Source organism: Hippocampus bargibanti, linkage group LG09 (genome assembly GCF_051943395.1).
Source record: "Hippocampus bargibanti isolate YZ-2025 linkage group LG09, ASM5194339v1, whole genome shotgun sequence".
Taxonomy (NCBI): Eukaryota; Metazoa; Chordata; class Actinopteri; order Syngnathiformes; family Syngnathidae; genus Hippocampus; species Hippocampus bargibanti.
The window spans coordinates 9,625,295-9,648,009 of NC_142742.1; the positions used below are offsets into that span (position 1 = coordinate 9,625,295).

At 40.0% G+C, this 22,715-nt stretch overlaps 1 protein-coding gene across 1 annotated transcript in view; it reads right to left on the reverse strand.

The window, feature by feature from the left end:
- Positions 1-20,116, reverse strand: part of luzp1 (leucine zipper protein 1) — a 57,480-nt gene extending 37,364 nt beyond the window's left edge. Inside the window, exon 1 of the mRNA XM_089004655.1 lies at positions 19,794-20,116. The gene's annotated coding sequence lies outside the window, so the exon portion shown is untranslated. The remainder of the gene's footprint in view (positions 1-19,793) is intronic.
- Positions 20,117-22,715: the final 2,599 nt, after the last annotated feature.

A 22,715-nucleotide genomic window follows, 5' to 3' on the forward strand; every position in this document is an offset into this window, starting at 1 on the left:
CATCACAAATTCTCGTCGGTATTATAGTACTATGTCTTTTTGTGCGTTTGGTTTATTTGGGCCAGTACAAATATTGTGAAGAAATATGAAGAAATCAACACAAATCTTTTTTTATCTTGAATACTACATTTATTTATATGTTTAGTTCTTTATCTATCGATCTAGCTAGGTATCGATCCATATAGCTAGGTATCTATCCATCTAGCTAGGCATCGATCCATCTAGCTAGGTATCTGTCCATCTAGCTAGGTACCTAGCTAGGTATCTGTCCATCTACATAGGTATCCATCCATCCATCTATCTATCTATCTATCTATCTATCTATCTATCTATCTATCTATCTATCTATCTATCTATCTATCTATCTATCTATCTATCTATCTATCTATCTATCTATCTATCTATCTATCTATCCATCCATCTAGCTATCCATCCATCCATCCATCCATCCATCCATCCATCCATCCATCCATCCATCCATCCATCCATCCATCCATCCGTCTGTCTATCTGCACTGTGCCTATTTTTGGTGTTTGTCGGGTTAAATAATCCATAAAGAATGGCTTGAATGAGATAGGCATCTTCAGATAGACTGCAAAAAAATGTAATGTAACCCACCCCTCCACCAAAAAGATAAAAATATAAATAAAAAGATAAGTAAATATTTTCTCAAAAGGTCTGAGCCAAGATTCGGGCTCATGTAGAAGTGCACGGCTGGCATGTTTTCGCAATTTTTACATGAGTGCGAGAGCTATCGCCATCCCGCCTGCAATAGAAAGTCAAAGCAGATCAGGGATCAATACACGTAAACAGCAACGTGACAAATAGCGATGTCTTTGTGGATTTTTCTCTAGAACCTAGAATGAGCACTCGATCGACTCCATAAAAATTTTAACGAATAAATTCAAGTACATGACCTACTCCCTACAGCGTTTATCTCACAAAATGGCAAAATGCAACATGTCAATTCCCAGATAGAAGTAAGAAAAGGATTTTGTGCAATCCATGTTTGGATTGTCCCTCATTCGCTGATATTCCCGAATTTATTCGTGAATTGAAAAGTGTGACGTGGAGCGCCATTCCCGAATTTGTTTGGGTTTTGATTTTTCTTGCGGTGGGTGCCGATAAAGCTCTGGTCAGACCTCTGGCAATGTTTTTTTTTTTTACCTTCCACGAGGGGGCAGGATTTGCATTTTGTCCATGTTAGTGCTTTGTTCCAGCTTCAGCTGTTGCTAAATTGCTATATAAATCAAAATGTTTGTATTGTATTATATTTTGTACAGCTGCTCTCATTTCAAGCTATATCTCCAGACCCATTTAACTTAGGAATTAACACATTTTTTTTCCTGATGAAAGAAGAGAGTCTAAGGTTTCTAACTGCATTGAATGTTTATGTAGTCCAAAACTCAATATTCTGTGGGTCTTGAAATTGGAGTGAAAATGACAAAAACCCTGGGACTGGAGTGAATACATTTTTGCACATCGTCTGGCAGTTAATGAGTTGATATATTTTTTCAATAAACCTGTGAAATAATTTTTTTGTGGCTGATCCGTGTTGATGGCAAAATTAGAAGGAAAACACATAACGTGATGGTGAATGGTTGCGTGTTGCACCAAGACTACTATTTGATTCTACACTTTAACTCATTTTTATTGGTGTTTTGCATTTGACTAAAATCAGCCTGCGTGTTTTGGGTATTTTAGATGCTAAAAAACGTTTTTCTGATGTCAGTTAGGAAACAAAAAAATGGCGTCGGTTGTCCGTTAACCCTGCTCTACTACTACCACTTCTAGGAGCTGCCATTTCGCTTCAGTTTCAAAGTTTAGCCGCCAAGCACTTCCTTGTGCTGTTGTTGTTGCGCGAGGCGGACCCTGCCCACGGCGGAGCGAGCCATTCTTTGACTGGCAGAGCCGAATTGATAGGCCGCTATTGTTTCCTTTTAAGGTCAGTTGTGCCTGAAATGCTTGGCATTGCTGAGAGTGCTGATGCGGCTGACTCACCAGAGAGATAAAGCGCTAATTTAGCAGCATTCATGAGCTCTGCACACACCTTGAGGTAGGGGGGGGGGGATTAGTCCTTTGACTCTTTGCTGCTCATCAAGAGGAACACAATATGTTCTTTTTGCAAATGTGGCAGAAAATGTTTCATGTTGTCCCAATGGAGAGCACATTGTTGACTGAAAAAATTTAAGGGGAAGCAGAAACGACGGAAGACAAGAAAGTAAAAGGAGGAGTTTTTTTCGTAGATGATGAAATAATGAGAAAATTATGATCACAATGATGTCTGCTCACTGGTTAAACTAGATCTATTTGTTGTGTAACTTTGAATGCACTTTTTTTTGTGCTAGATCGATCCTTTAAATGTATTGAAAGCAGGATGACTGTTAGCCACAATAAACAATGGAGAAATGACAATGACTCATAAATGAACATTCTAAGCTGTCACTCAATGGTCTCCAACCAAGGGTCCCTGGGCCACTTGGTACTGGGCTGCAAAAAGACACAGGCTAGCTTGATAGCTATAGCTAGCCAGAGCCAGCCAGCTTGCTAGCTAAATAAACAAACAAAAAGACAGATAGACAGAAATGCATACAGCCAGTCAGACACGTTTAAAAAGGTAATAGTTGCCAGTCTGCGAAAACCATGAACTTGTAGGTAACGCTCCGTAGCGCAAAAAAAGGTTGTGGACCACTGCTATAGCTTATACAACAGAAAGTTTAATGGCCCTCAAAATGAGTCATGCTAATTAAATTTGTTGCACATGTGGAACACATTCGCTCCAAGCAAATTTATTACCTTTAATTAAGCTTACAGGACAAATGAGGAAATACCTTCCTCCGCTATCAGATAACAAACTATAAATGTTACATTGCTAACACGAACAACGACTTTGTCACTTATTGGGCCACATGATGTTAGAAAAAAAGTGGATGGCACAAAACAAGGACCTGCAACTAGCCCTAGCCAGAGCTAGCTTGCTAGCTAAATAAATAAACAAAAAGACAAATACTACCCATGTTTCACCGGAGAGTCAGAACATAACACAGATACACCTGCGTGCCACCACTACAAAAACACCCATGTATAAAACTATACATTTAAAATGTTGATATAAACGGCAATCTTCGAAATCCATCACTTGACACATTTGTGCATATATGCAGAGCACCTACTGCATAGCAAACATGCACTGAAATGTAAGGGAAAGACAGGGGTATGGGAAGGGGGGCAAACTGGCTGGGCTTTCACAAATAAACCCAGACGCTCGGAGAAAGGGAGGAAACGGGCTGAGGTTGGATCATAAAATATGCCTGGTATTCAACAATGTTCCACAGTGCACAAATGAGCCTCTCAGGGACCTGTGAGTGTTATGGGATTCCTGTGAGGCTCCTGGGACCGAATATGTCCGCGTGAACGCACATTCCTTTCGCAGCTCCACGGGTGTTATCTCATGATAAATGCACTTTAAACCGTAAAGACCAACGCTGGCTCAGGACAACGTGAAGTCAATAATTAACTTTTTTTTAAAAATGGAAACAGCAGCCTGGTTGCTTTTTGTTCACAAGCCCACAGTCCACCAGGTGATGACTCCAAATAGTTAACCTCTGCTCTGAAGTGCTGTATGTCATGCATATTAGCATATTTGACAATAAAGCTGACTTTGACTTGACTTTGAAAGAAGTTCCTCAACATATTTTAGATCACTTCTCTTGGATGTAAGTGAGAGTTATAATGGTTCACATAGTTGACGGACACGAATCTGCGTCCTGCAATTGACTTGAGTGATCGGCTTCTGATTGGCTGCCGTGCCGAGTATGCAAATTTCAACTGCAGGTAGCCTACGTCTGTGTGCTCGGCGACGGTACACGTGTACTGTTTGCGCGTGAAGGCAAGAGCGTCAGTGGAGAGTTTGTTGAGCGCGCAGTCAGGACAAACCATCTATGATTTGGCGGAATTTAACACAAGTAGGTATTATTGAGCTTGAATATTTCGTTATGTAATAATGTGTTTTGAATGTTGAAAGTGATTCCATTTTTCAATAAATATTGATTTCTTTAACTTTGCCCCTTCAATGAAAACTTATTAAAAACAGACGCAATCTTGATAAATCACAGTGCATATGTTATTTTAATCTATTTCCATTTCCTCCTCCAAGTATCTGCGAAATAGTATGTAAACGCCATATTCCTTGAGACGAATTTATTAACTAATCAGGGATATTTTTCACATTTGAAAGACAGTTACTAAATTGGGTTGTAGTATTCTTACTGTGCTATGAGGTTTGTACTGTCTAGGATATAACCCAGCTCCGTTGGAAATGGGTTGATTTGTCCCCCATCACAAACATTAGTACTCTGTGGGGCTGTTATAAAAATAGCTCACCAGTGATATCACATTATGATTTCCGAGGAAGTTACCAGATTTCCAGTAAACATGAGTACAGATTTTTTAAAATGAACTTTGCACTTTATATTTGTCCATTTGTTGATTCTTTAAATCATTTATAATTATCAAAAATAATAAGCAGAAATTTGGCAAGTTTTGTGTCTTCATATGGAATAAGAAAAATCATAATTAGTATCTCAGTAATTTATGATAACATGATCAATTTGTTTTTTGGTAAGTCATGCAACTCGGACACAGGAGTATTGTTGTGAATATCATTGTTGTATTTAGCATTGCAACAAAAACAACCATATTGTTCAATTTCAGACAATATAACGCAAGACATCGTGACCCCTGTGATTTGGATTGGATTAGCCTTTATTAGTCTCACAGTGGAGAAATGTACAGTTCAATTGTACACATTTTCCAGTCAGGATGAATTTAGCGTGTTAATAATAATAATAATAATAATAATAATAATAATAATAATAATAAATTTAATTTTCAAGCGCCTTTCAAAAGCACCCAAGGACACTTTACAATGAAAAGAACAATAAACACCACAACAATAAAACCATAAATAAAATGATAAATAATAAAATAGCCGATATCTACAGCTACAGCTGATAATCTAATATCAGCATACGTACTACGAAGAATATATTGTGACTGTCTGGCAAACGTCTTTGTGACCGTCATTGACCTTGAACGAACCTTTAAGAAAAAAAAAATCATCCAACATCCACCCTGTGGACAAATACTGGCCAACCTCCTTCTAATGTGTGAATGAACCTCAAAAGGAATGCTAGCATGTTATGAAAAACATGCCTCAGCTGGATGAAACCAAAATAACACGATAATTAAAAAATAACAAAGTAAAAAAAAAAAAACGGTGCTGGAAATAGCCAAGCAGTCATGCTCTGCAAGCATCTGCAGCACAGTGATTCAAGCCCCTAAATCAAGGCTTGCCAATACATGGACAGACATGGGCCAATGGAGGAATGTAAGAAAGAAGATAGATATCTCTATATATTTATATTTTAACGAGAGCAAAAATTATCCCTAACCAAATAAGGGTACTATCACCAAAAGTAAGTAAAGACACGAAAACCGATTATGAGTCATATGATCACGTTGCCGTTTTTGACCACGGTTAACTGCTGGAGGCTGTTTTCTCGTGAGCCATTGATGAGCTGTTTGCGCTGCGGTTTTGGGTCTGCCAGACAGACCTCCTTTTTTGACCGTTTTCCAAAAGCATCCAAGATAAACTCCTGCTGGAGTAAAAATAAATAAATTAATCGTCCTCTCAGACACTTGCCGGCAAAACTTGCACAAGACTGTCTCTCTTTTTGTTGTTGTCTTTTATAAGTGACAGTCCTCATGGCTGAGGGCAAAAATGATGCAATGCACTTGGCTAAATCAACGTAGGTTGTTAATTACTCAAGAAATGACTGATACATTTGAAGGCATTGTCATTCCAAAGCTTTGTGGTAACTGACGGGATCAAATGAAATAGCGCTCGCGTTAACTGCGGAAATTAAAACAAGGCTTGAAAGCAACGAGAAATGACTTTATTTTGTCATGTCATTACTTTTCTATGAAATGGAAAACAATGGCAAACATTAATATACAGTATATATAAATATAGACATTACCTATACGTTCAGATTCTAAGTTTTAATTCTGAATTTACATTTGGGTTAGAATCATTTTATTTTTTGAAGGGGGGGATGTAATCCTTCACATATTAATGACTTCTGTCTGGTGTGTGAACCAAATGTGTCCCCAAAGTGACCCGCATGCGTAAAACAGATGCTTCCAGCATTCACAATGTAGTGTTTACTTAAGTAAATATGGTCCAGCATTTTGAGGATTATCTTTTAGCATCTCATATTTTCAGAGGGGCAACAAAGTAGAAGGTAGAAATATTTTGGGTGAAATGAGGTGAGGCTTTTTGACCCAGTGTCATTTGTGCATCACTAAAGATGACATAAATAAATTGTCTGCACATCTCAATCACGACACCAAAACTGTTCAATTTTACTTTAAATGGGAATAAAATCAAATATAAAGACAACACTGTTTAGTTAATGTGACTGTATGGTATTAGCACACTCACTGCGTCATTAGCCTAGTGATATTCTAGGGTAGTTTATCCTACGATTCCCACCCTCGGTTTCATCCATCACTTTATTGAATGATTTACTTCTTTATTTTTCTCTTCCACATGAAATTGTTCTTCAGAATGACTTGTTGGAAAATTCCACGAAAACTAGAATTGCTCAAGGTCCATAAAGAGGTCAGGGAAAAAAAATAAAAGACAAACAACAGTGGAGAAAAACAAGACGGGTAAGAGATTAATAGCCAGGTTGCTGTGGTGTCCCAACATTCCTCTCCTTTAGAACATGCATATATGCTGATCACAGGTAAAATAATCTGCAAGAGTAATTTTATTTTGGGTAATTTTATCCGCCCCGAAGATTCGAAGCCTGCACAGGAGTGTGTGTTGCATTTCCCTTCACATGATTCACCAAATTCAGCTAAAAACTCATGACACCCAAATTAAGGTCCAAATTCTGGAAGTCCTCCAAGAGACAATGAAGGCCTCATGAAGCTAATGGACTGGGAGGCACCTTTGCTGTACTGTTGATCAAAAAAATAAGAAAATGTCAAAGTGATCTTAATTCTATGATAAAATAAATGACAATATGAAAATAACTCATGAGTCAGATCACTTGTATCTCAAGGCACTTGTATCTCAAGGCCCTAACTTTCTAAATGCTCTGCAACAGAGAACCAACTTGACAGTTGTTCACTCCATTTTGCTTCAATTGCCTCAAGTCAATTAATCAGCAATCAATGCCATACTAATTTAAGGATCACATGTTTAATTTTACCAGAACTTGGGGTCAGGGAGCAAAGCAAGCATTTGACTGACATTTATTAATTAAATCAGAATATTTCTAGATGCCACATGCACACCTCATACCACCTCCCAAATAAATAAAATAAAAATAATCATCAGTATTAAATTTACATAACTGGCCATTTTAAATAAATTACCAAGTCTTTCTATCAGTATACAGTGAAAATGGTCCAAAATTGTATGGCCATTTTTCTTCGATTTTCAAACCAAACAAATGTGATTTTTACCGCTAGTGTCATATGAAGAGACACGAGCCCCAAAAAGAGGTGCGGTAAAAGTGCGTGGAGACCACAAATGTGACTGCTTCTGGGTGGGTTTCCTTTCAAAAGACAGAACTGAATCACATATAAAGCACTTACAACTTGACATCAGTCAAACCTAAGCAGAAGCATGAACTTTGATACAGTGTTTGGGGACAACGGGCATCCACCCCAAAACAAAAACAGAATTATAGGATTATTCTTGAATTGCTAACACTTGTGCGATTGACATCCAGCGGTTTCAGCTATGCTCTACAAAATATTCAAAAGCGTCAGATGCCTAACGCCGAGTAGACGTCGGCACGCACGTCTCAGACGCGGCCTTAAACACTGGATACGTAGCCTCTGGATGAACCCGACTTCTGCTGAGCGCTGCACCAGTTCTGAAATCCACAACGAACCCCTGTCAACCACTGTCGCGTCAGTCAGGTCCTAACTGACTGCAAATAACAGACTAAAGCCTCATAAATCCTGGAGGAGCAAAGCAGTAACTGTAGTCCTGGGAGGGGATGTTGAAAGAGAGATATTATAACATGGGGTAGAAAAACAATCAAAATGGGAAAGTTGCTATCCAAGACATACTGTCGGGTGAAGAACTTTGTGTCAACACTTTGCCTTTTATGGCTGTTGCTGAGGTTTACAATGTGGTGTGTAAAACGTAGGTGGCACAGAGTGATTATTTCACTGCTTTATATATTCCTCACAGGTCATAGATCGGATTCCCTGAATTAAGACACTAGAGTTGTATTGGTAGGGAGGCACAACTAGACTTTAATCTACCTGTTGATATGTAACCCATGTATTGCATTGTTTCATGCTCCTGGAGCGTGGTTGCTAATCGATAGTACGGAATTCTTTTCTTATATGATTTTGAAAATGTTGATCAGACGCATTACTTTACACCAATGACGCCACAAATTAAACCTGCTTTGAGCTTGTACAACTACAGCCTAGTCTACTTTTTGACTGTGACGGGGGCCTGTAAAGGAAAACGCCCTTGTTTTGCCAGAACACCCTACATGGCACAGTAGAGTCAACCAAACCCCACAGTAATCTAGACTTGCCCCGGCATGAAAATCAAGACGTACCAGTTTTTTTTTTTTTAATGCCAAGCGCGTGTGCAAAAACTCGTCTTTGTCCTTAAGTTTTCATATAAAAATCCTCAATGTCTAACCACAATGGCAAAGGCACTGAGATAAAGGAAAAAAACAATTTCCAGCAACATCACAACTAAAGAAGCAAACATGTTCTTTTTCAGCAATTGGGGTAAGGCACATTGACGCCTCTCTCGGGTCAATGAAGGGGTACTGTGGTCAGTGTACAAGGAAAATGAAGGATTTGGAGTCTTCACGAGAATGAGTCACTGCTGATAAGATATCTAATTTTGGTAATATAGTCTGCATCGTCATGATCAAAATCAAGATCACAAGGCAAGCGTGACGTACACCTCCCTCCCCTCGTCTGTTAACTTGGTCAATCTCCAGGAAAAATGCATCTTGAACCAGACTGGAATGACTCCTAAAATATGCCAAATATGCCCCTGAACATCCCACCCCACCCCACATCTTTGTTTTGGAGAATATATCGCCCTGTTAGGTCTGCAGACCATATTGCCCCCCGCCCTCCATGCCTACAATCTTCTACAACATTCCTACGCTGTACACTTCTGAAAGCACACACATTTACAACACACCGATCACACAGACAATGTTAAGAACATTAGTAACGCAACTTTCCACCCAGCTGACCCAGACGTGGCTTTTCAGGGTAGGCGGTTCAGATTTCTTTTCATTAATGTCCCAAAATACTCCTGAGCCAAGTAGGCGAGATAAGCGTAGTGGGGGGTATGGGGGCTTGGCGGGCTGAACAGGAAAAATAGGGGCTCTGTTTTTTTTTTCTTTCTAAGGCCAAACTAATAGACACAATTAAAGCATATGTGAAAAAGTCAAAGCGAAAGGAATTTACAAGAAACGTCTTAACTGTTGCGCCCACTGTTAAAACATCCCTTCTTTCTTGCCTCCCGCTTGCTTGCTCGCTGTTCCTTGTGCCTCCTACATGGGTTTTGAAAACCATTTCCTTCTTTCCCTCTAGCATAAACAATGTACCCTGTCCAGTGGCCAGAGAAAAAGTGGAGATCTAGGTAGTTGTTTTTCTTTGTCCAAGGAAAACAAAAAGTCATTCGCTGAGGACCAAACATTTTGACCGAAAAAGATAAGAGAACATACTTGACATTGTTTCATGAATGCAATGGAAAAGAAAAAGTAAAAGAGCGGAATATTCTTACTCGTCATTTCACGGATCAAATTCCAACCTTAAAGGGTCGAGTGAGTCAGAATTGGCCTGTTCATATTAGATTCTCATCATCTAACATTATCAGGATATCAATAAACAATACCTGTCTGAGCAGATTCAATTTCATGTATTCTCATGATTGTGAGATTTCCCTTTCTCAGGAGTATTTTCACATGCACTATGACTGTTTGCTGATCCATAAAGAGGCGAGACGTCTGACCGTGACTCATATGATAGTTTTTTTTACCCGGCGGAGACCAATCAAGATGGTTTCAAAGACATTGAAACAACAGAAGCGATGCCGCAGACTGGACTGCTAAAGTACAGACACCTCAGGAAGTAGCGGAACAGCCGGGAAAAATGTCAAACACATGCTAATGATCAGCCGACACAACCACAAATAATGAAGAACATTCTAGAGCGGCAACTTTGGACTTGATGTTGACTGCATCTCTGTTCCCTCGCGATAGAGAAAATGATGGACGGTAGGGAAGCTAAACGAAGACCAGATGATGATGATATTCGGTTACACGCAATAGTTCACGAACCTTCACATGGACCCACAGCAGGCCAGGCAGCACCTTGGTTTGTGGAGGACAACAGCACCAACCGATGTTCATAAATTACCTGAAATATGGCATTAGGAAGCTGTTTGGAAGCCTGAGTAAAGTCACCATTACATTCTTGGGAATAATTCACGAGAAATGTGGGTATCAAACACGGAAGACATCCGGTTCGTGCCAGTTTGTGTAAAAACCTGAGGTGAAATATGTCCTACCTTTGTCTCATAAATTTGCTACCGTTAACATTATATCATAGTAGCTCATCTATATCAAAGGACCTCCACCAAGGCCGAACGATGGAGTTTTATGTGCTAACTACATGGGTAGCGTATAAAAATGCGTAAATAGAAAGACAATAGTGAGCAACCACTTCAGTGGATGGCTGTTTGTGAACTTGACCATCTTCACGTGAAAAACGAAGCATGCGTGGCTGCGAAAACCGCAAATTGCGCTATTGCGGTCATGTTCCGCGCCAGTTTTCTTGGAATCGCTGATGTGCGTTACAAAGTGTTTAAGTAATGCTAAACAGCAATGAGAGGACTGTGTCAGTTGACAAAATGATTTTAAATCCACACCTTTGTGACTTCTTTCTTGCTTTAGGCCACGCCCATTCAAACATTTTTGAGGCTATCGGTTGAGTCATTTTAGAGTTCTGCAAGTGAAACGTGAGAATGTATACAAGCTGGAAAACAACGGACTACCTCACGCTGGTATAGGGATTTTTTTCCCCTCAAAATCAGAGGATAGGGTGAGGGGGGAAACGTGCTCAAGACTTCTCGAGAGCAGATGTCTTTCAGATAATTGCTCAGTTGAAAGGCTAGTCTGTGTGTCACCCAGTGGAACAGAAGGATTTTCCCCTTGAGCAGCAATCGAGGTGGCGTGTCAGTCGTTTCAAGTTTCAAATGTAGGCTTTGAATGATTTTCCTTCTACTTGATGGCTCCGAATAGTCAGCGTATTTGTAGCAGAGGTTTGAAGTGTGCTACAATCATTAGCCCGTGATGAAGTTTGCAGCAACTTCATTCAGCATGTTGAATTAAAAATAAACGAATTTAGATGAAAGAATGCATTTAATTGATGGATAATTGTGTTCTGGAATATCCGCACAAAAGACCGGTCCAGTCAAATGACCAACAAAAAAATCTCCCTGACATAATGATCATTCGCAATAAGGCAAGGTCAAATAATCTGCACTCAGATGCTTTTCCGATATATATTTCAGTCCAATCAATGTGTTAAATCATCAGTGCTGATATTCATGATGGAGTTGCTGGAGCTCCACCAGGACACCAGTGGCGCGCGCGGTGGCCCTAGGACCAAAACGCCAGAGGGAGAAAGAAGACCAACTGGCACTGTCCGTAATGAGGAAGTTGTTTGGCACGCTTTAGGGGACTAATGAGAGAGGGTTCATTCCTTTTCACACGCGCAGGAGTTCTTGGATAAATACGAGTTATTCTCGCCTCAGTGTGGGATTCCTGAATAGCAAGAGGACATACAAGGTGGAGTATAAAAGCAGGTGTGTGCCTGCATGGGTGACTGTGAAAGTGAACCTGAGCAAAAATGTGTGAAATCTCAGAGCTGAAGTGTACTCTCGGCCAATGCTTGCTGAGTGACAGACATATTAGTTTGTAGAGTCTGATGACAGATATAAACTGGCTGGGAGCAGCCCGTTTCAAAAGTGCTTTGGCACAGACAGATACTCACACGATTGTACACAGAGTTCAATTAGTTTGAAGTCCAGATGAAATCACGAGAGCTTCTGGCCAATTGCTGATAAGAACACTGGCAGAAGCAAGAGATAAGGGTTGGGCGTTTTTTTTAGATAAGGGGGTAAAAAGGATCTTGGTCATTTTTTATCGTAAAGGAAACAGCGTGGTGTCCAAAAAATAGCGCTTCATCAGTTAAAATGACTGAAATGTGACACTGCCACCACAAGTCTAAACACATCGGACAGTGACAACACCTTTCAAAAACCACCACCATAAAACAGCCATGCGTCATCACGTGTCATCAAATATAGGTAGGGCATCTATTCAGACAACCGCCAGGCCTGGAAATAAGAATAATGAATATAAGAAGCTACAAGTTGGATCAGGCAAACCAGTGAAAGAAACACTGTGATCAGACTATGCATCCTTGCATTTCTTCAGTTCTTAGACTTCCGTCTGCCCAGCCACTTCATCTCGCTTTTCTAGGCAAATACTGAAGGAATCCCAGGACAGAAAGGACACACAGTCTCTCCACCGCGTCCTTGGTCATCCCCGGGGCCTACTCCCTTCTGGGACGTGCCTGGAACACCTCACCTGGGAGGGTCACCGGAGGCATCATAATCAGAAACCCGAGCCACCTCATCTGGATTTTCTCAATGCGGAGTAGGGTTGGCTCTGTTCTTTTTGGATGCCGTTGGACTTCACTTCTATCTTGTGCTAGCTTCAGCACAAATCTGTTGACTAATACAAAAAAGCCAAAATGTCTAACACTTTCCAGTATTAACTTTTTACGAGAGTGTCATTTTAGGAAAGTACTGCTACAAACAGATCCAAACCTTGCTTTCAGTGAGTGGCGATCACATTGCCTATCTTCTGTGAAATATGGTATTCACAATGTTGCATTTTTTTCAGCCTGAAACATGAAGATTGACATACTAAAGATGCATCAAGCAACATTTAATGAGTATACCAAAGCCGAAATGTCTGTTTATTTCCCACTACTTCTCTGATTCTGTAAGAGGTGGTAGAACCTTAACGGACTTTGGGGAAAGAGGGAATGCCCTGGTCACCAGTCAGTCGGAAGACAACTGCTAGGTATGGCACATTGAGATATCTGAATTTTGAACCACTACAATTCTCCCTGGAACCCCAAAAACATATTGCTAATAAAAACAAAGAGACAAAATATCTGAGAAAATAAAAAATGTAACTTTGTGAGGATGGATATCCAAATAAATGTTATCTTCCGGCAGGACTGCTCATGGACAAGGACTCCAGCTGTCCTGCGCATTGTCAACAGTGGCCTCTGTCCCGGATGCTGAGCCCATGACGGTATTATCACAAAGCACACATTTGGAAAAAGGACACACAGTCGCGGGGCTTCATTACATGCTTCCTCTGAGAGCCCATGATTCATGGGTGCTATTTCAAGAGGGAACTTTTTTTGTAATGTGCAAAATATCACTCAATGTACAGTGACACTCTATTCTTGGGTGAGAAGGTTTCACAATACTTAAAGCAGGTAGACTACGAAACATAATGTCATCAGAATGTAATTCTCTATGCACTATTTTGTACATTTAAGGTTGTGGTTACGTCGAGAATATACTGACCTTTACACATTATATTACGGAACAAATCCCTTACTCTGACACTTCTGTTTGTTTTATTGGTTAACATCACCCATCTCGCCGTTATAATTTCTGGTTTGGTTTCAGCTTAAAAAAAAAGGATAAATGTATCCTAGCCGTTTTAACGCACTTGCAACACTTGACGTCAGCTGTAATTCCACACTAATGGGACCAAGTTCCATAAACGGCAGGGGCACTGTGGAGAAACCTTGATGTGTGCGGACTGGCGGTAACGCTACCACTGAAAGGCTGGGTTGGACATTTTATTCTCCCAGGCAGAAAGCCTCAATACTTTTTCTTATTTAAGACAGAGGAACGGTCATTTCGCTATATCGTAATCCCTTCGGAGCATAGTCTGATAATTACCCTGACTGAACACCCGTAATGATTAGCTTTTGGTTTCTCCAAAGGGGGGCATGTTAGTTTCATGAGGCTGTCGTGGAAAACCAATCACGCAAGCAATAGTTTTATCTGGCAAATAGGATCATGAGGTATGATTATTACATTGCAATGAAAATGACAACTCTTAGAACAGGATGTGGTCCAAACTATTTGTCGTCGTGATCAAACATCAAACCAATAAACGAACAACAGAAGTCCAAGATGGCGCCCAAGTAGCCAGCCGTCATCAAGTGCTCTTATGAGCCTTGCTTTTTTTTGTAGTTCTTGTGTAGATTTTGTTTTCTTTTGTCACTTTGTGTTGTTGTCCGTCGTGTGGAACAGATAGGGATTGTGTTTCACCATTTTTGCCCACGACATTCATCAAGGAGGAGACTGTGCCGAGCGGTTGCGCCGGCATGAAAATGCCAGCACTGTTTTTCATTGGGATGAATGTCGGTGCCATTTGACTGTCATTGCTGGACAGCTGTGGTGCGATTGTGCTTTTTTTGCGCCTGTAAAGGCCAGCATTTTCACAGCTGCCATTTGTTCAGTGGAAAGGAGCGCCGACGCGTATGTGGAAACTATCGGGGAATGGAATTGAAGTGGATTTATGTGGGACAGGAAATATGAGAGAATCTCTTTTAGTCAATGAATGCGACAGCAACGTGTTTGTTTAAACATTTACGTGCACATTCCACCATGACGTCCCTGATCCACTGGTGAAAAGGACGCTTTGATCCTCCCATCTTTCATCTAGAACTGCTTCATGCAACAAAGAGGGTGCAGATAGTGATTACGATTGAATGACTGTCTGTGTCTTTGTGTTGTCATATTATTTGTTATTTAGTTTTTTTTGTTCTTTTGACTTCAAGATGGCAGTGCGAAAGTGGCTGCCTTTCCAGCAGCTTCTGTATTTTGTTTTTCTAATTCTTCCTTTCCTCACTTTGCTGCTGTGAAATGTAAATTTCTCAATGTGGGACTAATACAATACAATACAATACAATACATCCCGAAGTCATTTGAGGCATGAACGGCTACTGAATCTCCAGGTCCAAACCCTCTAAAAACAGGTGATTGCGGATGGTGTTAATGTGAATGCATTGAGACAGAATGGAATGGGAGAGGGAGCAAGTCAATCAGGAAATGTACTGATCGTATCAGTGCCATCAGAGAGGCAGGACGCAAGTCTGTGTGAAGGGATATTCTGAGATGGGTGTGAAAAAAATTCCAGTCACCGAGATCATTGTAATTTGAAAACAGCAAAGAGGGGCTGTAGGTTCATCGCAAGGTATCGTTTCCAAATATGACCTGAAATCACAGAGTATTGGAACACATTTTTTTCAGACTAAAAACATGGACCGATGCTTTTTATATTCCTTCTGGTACATTTGTAACTTCAAAACCTTCCACCGCATGTCATAAACCATCCCAGACGGCAAGAAAACAAAAACCCTTTTTGCACGCACACAAGTGCAAACATATCAACACTCAAGTGCGTATTTTCAGGGCTTTTAAAGCAGTGGCTCATTAGGTGTGATCAGCAGCTGCCTTTCCAGAAAGTCATTGACTAATGTTTTTCCTTCTTCTCGTTCACCTTCATGTCAAGGCAGGTTCAACCACCTAAGTCAGTCCCTGTGTTGCTTTTTTTCTTTCTTTTTTTATGAGCCCCTCCAGGCAGATTATTCTTCCAGAAATGACAACTACCTATTCTACTGTTGACACGCTTGTCCATTGGTAGCACAAGACACATACTTTACTGTTTTGCCTTTAGCTGCCTTGGATCAGGGCATGTGCTGAAGTGCAAAGCGTGCAGCGAACGCCCCAATGTGTGTGTCTGTCTGTATGTGTAGGTGTGTGTTCAAGCGTTAAGTAAAAAAAACAAAAACAACAACAACAACAACAACAACAACAACAGGTTAAAACAATCCTAGTCTGTCTGCATACTGATCTTTGAGCACGTCTTTGGTTTTTGATAGTCACCAAACATGATCTTGGTCAACTTTGTGCTGAAAATAAGGACCAAATTGACTCACAAATGAATAAAATAACCAATTTAAAATTTAATATGTCATGGGAGAATTGCTCTTGAACTGTTCTGAACTCTTGCTTCATTCGTTGTGTTATATTGAACAAGCAGATTAATACTAGCCATATAAATTCGCTGTGACTCTAGTTCCACTTTCCAAAGCTGAGAGGGTCATATTGGTGTTCCTTTTGACAGAAAAAAAATATATTGCTCAATTAACAGTGCATATTCATGTTCACTGTGTCCCATTTTACATACTGTGACATAGGAATGGGTCTGACTGGCTGATCAAAACAACACGAGCAAAACAAGGAATGGACTATTAGAAACCATCCATCATTCTTTCTTGTGAGAGCGATAATAAAATACCAATAAGTGACGCAAAAACTGGAGAAAAAAAAAAGTTCTTTCCCGTCCAACCTTGAACCCGGGGTCTGCTCAAGGACAATAGTGATTTTTGTGTTTGATTCGTTCGATGACAATCCTCATAACCTAAAACAATCACATCTCAAATCATCTTTTACATTGAAAATTCATGCAAATGCGATTAATTTGTTCCAGTTCCACATTATTCCCATTCTGGTGCTACAAATCGGGCGGTATCATACAACCATACACAAAATGATTTTTACGATTGACTCAGTAAAATGCTGTAATCCCTCCACCCATACGCCATAATCCTGAATCGCTGATCTGAATGAGGGTCGCGTGCATGCTGCAAACAATCCCAGCTAGCAATAGTCGGGGAGAACCCTGAACTGGTTTGCCAGCCAATCAAGGGGCACACAAAGACAAACAACCATTCACACTCACACCTTGGGACAATTTTTGAGTGTTCAATCAGCCTACATAAAGCACACATTCAGTCTCAATATCAGATTGAAGGACAATTTTGAGTGGTCTATTAAAGGACAACCGACACCATTTTTTTGTTACCTAACTGACATCAGAAAAATGTTTTATCGCATCTAAAATACCCAAAACACACAGGCTGATATTTTTAGTCAAATGAAAAACACCAATAAAAATGACTTAGTGTCCCAAAACCACTTCAAAATGACCTAAGAAAGTTTTAGTTTCAGAAAGTCCCGCCCCCCTTGTTCGTGACGTCACGCCAGGACGTCTTGCCTTGCTCGAGAATCAAAACAATGGCTTCAAATTCAGAGAAGATGCTTTCTTGTTACTCATCCAGTTATGAATATGAATCAAATAGTTCTGAAGAGGAAAGCATAAATATATATAATATATAAATATTTGCAATCGATTAAAGAAGTCCTTCCGTCTCATTTTGAGGTGTCTGACTGCACCAGAAAATGCACAATATGGCGCCCAAGCTCCATTGGAAATGGGCTGATTTGTCTGCTGGAAATTTGTGTCAGCGCGTATCAAATAGTAGTCTTGATGCAACACACAACGATTTACCATCGCGTTATTTATGTGTTTTCCTTCTAATTTCGCCATCAACACGGATCAACATGAAGTTTTCACACCAAACAAAGTACCCAAAATGCATTGTGTGTCGCTTTCTCGGTCAGTGACGATAACCAACCGTGATGTCACGGTAGGTATCGTCACCAACTCAAAAACAAGACTTCCTGAATATTCAGCGCGAGTCTTAAAACGTAAAATATAGCTATATGCGATGGAATCTTTGTAAAATACGCTCAATAGAAGTCATTTGAAGTGATTTCACAAATTATGGACACAACTTGTCCGGAGGTGTCGGTTATCCTTTAAGATGCCATGCATGTTTTTGGACTGTGGGAGGATACTGGAGGAACCGGAGAAAACCCCACGCAGGCACTAGAAGAACATGCAAACTACATACAAGAAAGATGGAGCCAGAATCGAGCCCTGTACATCTACACTGTGAAACGGACGTGCTAACCAGTCAACCGCTGTCTCACAAAGCTGCTGTGATATTAGTTGATTATGCAGAGGATAAAGAAAACATACCCGAGTATTGTTATATTATCGATGTGTCAGCTCTTTAAAGCATAGATGAAAAGGTTTCTTTCATTCCTTTCATCACTTTCCTGCTGTGAAATGTAAATGTCTCTACTGCAAGACTAATAAAGGCCAATCCAATCTGTACTTCTTTGAATGACAGCTGAAGAAACCTTTTCATTGATGGACCACTCCTGTACGACGCAGACGTGTTTAAAGCATTGTAACACAGTGACATCAATGCTAATTCTTAGATGGTCTATGGTGTTTTTCAAGGTATATTAGCATTAAGCTAGTTGACTATGCTTAAGCAAAGTTATGCGGTTGTATTGAATACGCAATGTTAATTACCTTTGTTTTATGTTTAGTTTGATGGTAAACTTTGACCGGGAGTGGCAATAAACAAAATAAAGCCTCTTGTTTTGAAAATATGTTTACATTCTGACAAGCAGAAGATTGTTTAAATGTGAAGTGATTTTGCTTAAACTTCTGTTTGAAAGCAAGAAAAAAGAAGAAAAACAGTTAAGTAAAATCTTGTATCTAAAAAAATACTTGTAAATTAGCTCAATCACAAGTCAATGTACAGTACCACTGTAATTATATTCTCAACTGGCGTCTCGTCAAATTTCTCACTATTTTGTCAAGACACAAAGGAAAGTGAGAATTTAAAATTAGAAACTTGAAAATCAAACAATATCACTGAAGCAATAATGTTGGCAGATGTATAACCCATAAATATATTTTTGAGCAGTCTATTTTCTCAAGATTTTAAAGGGGACCTCTTCCTCCCAAGAATGTCTCGAAAATAGATTGATTCGGGTTGTGGGAGATTTTAGGTTCGAAGCCTCATGGAATGTACATTGAGACAACTCGTAATTTGATTTGATCCAAGAAAATTGCAGTTCTGTATTACATTTAATCTGAAAGTCATTTTATTAATTTCGTTTTCGCGTCGTGCTTGTCCAACATGATGTTGCCCTGCTGCGTGACAGCTTCCTGTTGTGTTGTGATTTGCACAACAACGTCAGCACTTTATAGCAACGTGGTTTTAGAAATGAAAAAATCTAAATACGTTTACGGGACTTCGACGTATTGTAAAGGGATTTAGGCTGAGTTTTTGTGTCATTGTCTCGGAAGGAAGACAAGCCCAAACAAACATTTGGCCCGGGTACAAAGTTTCACAGTGGCTAGCGTAAATGCGTGTCAACCATAACGATTTGCACTTATTTCGTCAATAAAAAAAGGAAATTGTTAGTAAAAACGTTCGGGCTTTTAGAACAGGGCAAAAAATTCTCGTCTGTGTTATTTGGCAGTGGCTAAGGACAGTTTTTGGCATGTTCATGTTCGCGGAGATTCTCAACTCCAACCGAGAAACCTGTCGTCATACTGGCCCGGCGAGTCCGTTTAAAAAACACACACACATAAAAAGACAAACACGCCGCCGAATGTGGGTTAAAATTGCTACATTGTGACATCTGAATACGCGTCGCAGTTACATTAAAGCACCTGAGCTGTTCGATTTTGGCCAAAAGCGAGTGGAGGAAGAGCAGGAGGGAGAAAGAAGGGAGGGGGATAAACTTGCCGCAGTTGAACACTTGTACCCTCGGGCTCGTTAGCTCATGCCAGGCCATCTAAACGTGAAGATAACTTACTGAAAACGGAACAAGACTGTACCTCAAAATGGGCTGCGTCGTCAAGTGGGGAAGAAGGAGCAATAAATCCAAAAAAACTGCAACCGCCGGCAAGAGTGTTGCTCACGCGGCTCCGATCTCCCTCACTGCAGCCGTGGAGGACAAGACAAGTTCATCCCAGTCTCTCAGAGCCCGGTGGAATCTCTTCCACCTTTCCTTTCACCCACAATCGGCCCTTTTTTCTCGGATATCCGCTTTCCCGAGTCCGTTCGAGATCAAACCATCGCATTCCACCGCGTCCCCAACAATGAAGAAAGTGGGTTTTCCTTTTTTCCCTCCTCCTGTTGCCGGAGCAAGACCCACCCCTCGGGATGGCTCGACCCGCTCTGACCGCAAAGAGAACGCCCTTCCTCGGTTGCGTGGGACCGCCCCCCCCCCCCCCCCCACCCTTCCTTCATGCTCCTCTGCATACACGTACAAGAGCGAGTCAGGTCGCTTAACATAGCCAATGTGGCGTTTTTTTCTCTCATACAGAGTATACAGACACAATTGCTGAACGGAGCAAGTTGTGGCATGATAAAATAGGCGTTTGGTACACTATAAAACCACAAGCGTTTGGTAATGCAGCTGTTGCTGTAAAACAAGAACAATTTCTTTTTAAGTTCCCCACTGTACTTACCTACCAGCATGAGGAATAACTGGCCTCTGCAATATAATGATAGACTGCACTGCAATTTCACTACAGTATGCAGTCCAGTACTTGGTTGCAGTGGTATGCAGTCAGGGAAAGTAAGGCTTCTATGCTGGCCTAAATGCTACCAGAAACACTGACCTACATTTGTCATCTATATTTTTATATTTCTTCCATGAAATTGTTTTCATTTATTCCAAATGGTATATTCTCTTTGTGGTATTTCTTCTAAAAGGACTGCTTGGGGGTTATATATATATATATATATATATATATATATATATATATATATATATATATATATATATATATATATATATATATATATATATATATATATATATATATATATATATATATATATATATATATATATATTTAACCTACAAATCACATTTCATCATCTACGTCTTACTATGTCAATCTTGAGTAAATGTGTTTTAAATCATAACAATTAATCAATGAATTTGGTGGTACCCGCATAAAACACAAAATATCATTAAAAACAAAAAGATTTCAACCATGAAATGCTTTCTACTATCTTTGTGACTGCTTTATTTTTCCTGTATATGATCCTTTTCATGTTAAGAGCTTTGTTACAGCTGTTGTTAAAGCGCTATATAAATCAATATGTACTGTATTATATTCTATTGCCTTGTCGCTAGATAGTTATGTATATTTTGTATCCCTTTTTGTTACAGATGACTAATCCGTCATCCATCGTTCTTGAATAAAGATTGGAAGGAAGAAATATTTCTAGTCAGGTTAAAATAATGCTAACAATCCAACCCTTTTGACAGGTGAGGAATATTCCAGAAAAGTCAACCCACAAGCGCAACCTTACAGATGCTGGTGTGAACCAAGCATCGACACAGTTCTTGGACTTGGAAAGCTTGACAATACATGAGCCTGTTTTTATATTTCTGATATATCAGAAACCATCAAACAAGGATATGACCTTTTCTGATTTTTGGAACAAGATTTTCCCATAGGACATGGAAATCAAGTAATCAGTCCAGTATCATCCAAATCCCCTAAAATGTCAAATCCCAAATTGTCCAACATTGAGGTCGTCTTTAGCTGTTTGACAGCATAAGTAAAGACAGACTTGGATATTTTCATTTGACCGTGCACATCTGTCATGTTCCATCCTTTCTGGGAGTGATCACACACATGTTTCTGTCATGTGGCTTCCATATATCAAATGACATAAATGCAAATGCACAATACAGACGGCGATGCAAAGCACGAACACATGTTTTCTGGAGAACGTACTGTATGTTTTACAGACCACCTGATTCAGGAAGAGCTTGCATTTGAACCAACATCCCTTTTTAATTGCAAACATCCCTCACCAGCCAACAAAATAATCTCTGTTCCAAAAAGAGTTTGTCAATAGCACGCACATGCCATGCCCTTCCCACCTCCCTTTCTTGTCTTTCACACAGGAGGAATTTTTATCGTAACCAGAGGCACTTGCAAACACTGCAGCTGCACACTAATCTCCATAATCCTGGGAACATCCCTGAAATTACACACGGTCAATAGTACGAGGGTCCGGTGAGGGGGTCAACAGTCACCTGACGATATTATGACTATATTATAATAAAACAAGAGGGGGGAACTGAAACCAATGAAGGACTTTACGCTCTAACACGGCTTATGTAGCTTTACTACTTTGTGTTCTTTTAACAGCGAGGATGTGGATTAATGTGTTTAATTCACTGTCCTTCCAGAGCGGGTTATTGCGGGTATTTAAACACATATAACCCAGATGAGTCCAAATGTGGGGCAGCGTGTCATGTGGGGAAATACTATGCGCTTATCTGAAGACATGCAGGTCTTACAGAATTGTGTGCATTCACTGGTTGGAGTCTCTGGATGCGTTGTTGCTCTCATGCTACATTTTATTAAATAGAAAAAGAAAAGGATGTTTATGGAGTTACAACATTTAAATAGCAATTTTTTTTGGACATTGTTAAATGTGATGTTTTAAAGGTAAAAAAAGAACGCAGTAGGCAACATTCCAAGCAATCCGCGGCTTGGAATTGAAGCGGATTTACGTGTGCATCAATGGATGAGGAAGCTTCGTGTTTCCTTACAACATTTAGCTTGTAGCAGACGTGACATTTCACCATGACGTCTATGATCCACTAGTGAAAAGGACACTTTGATCTATCATTCATCTAGAACTGGTTCATACAACAAAGAGGATACAGAAAGTGCTGAAGATTGAATGACTCTGTTTCTTGTGTTGTCACATTATTTGTTATT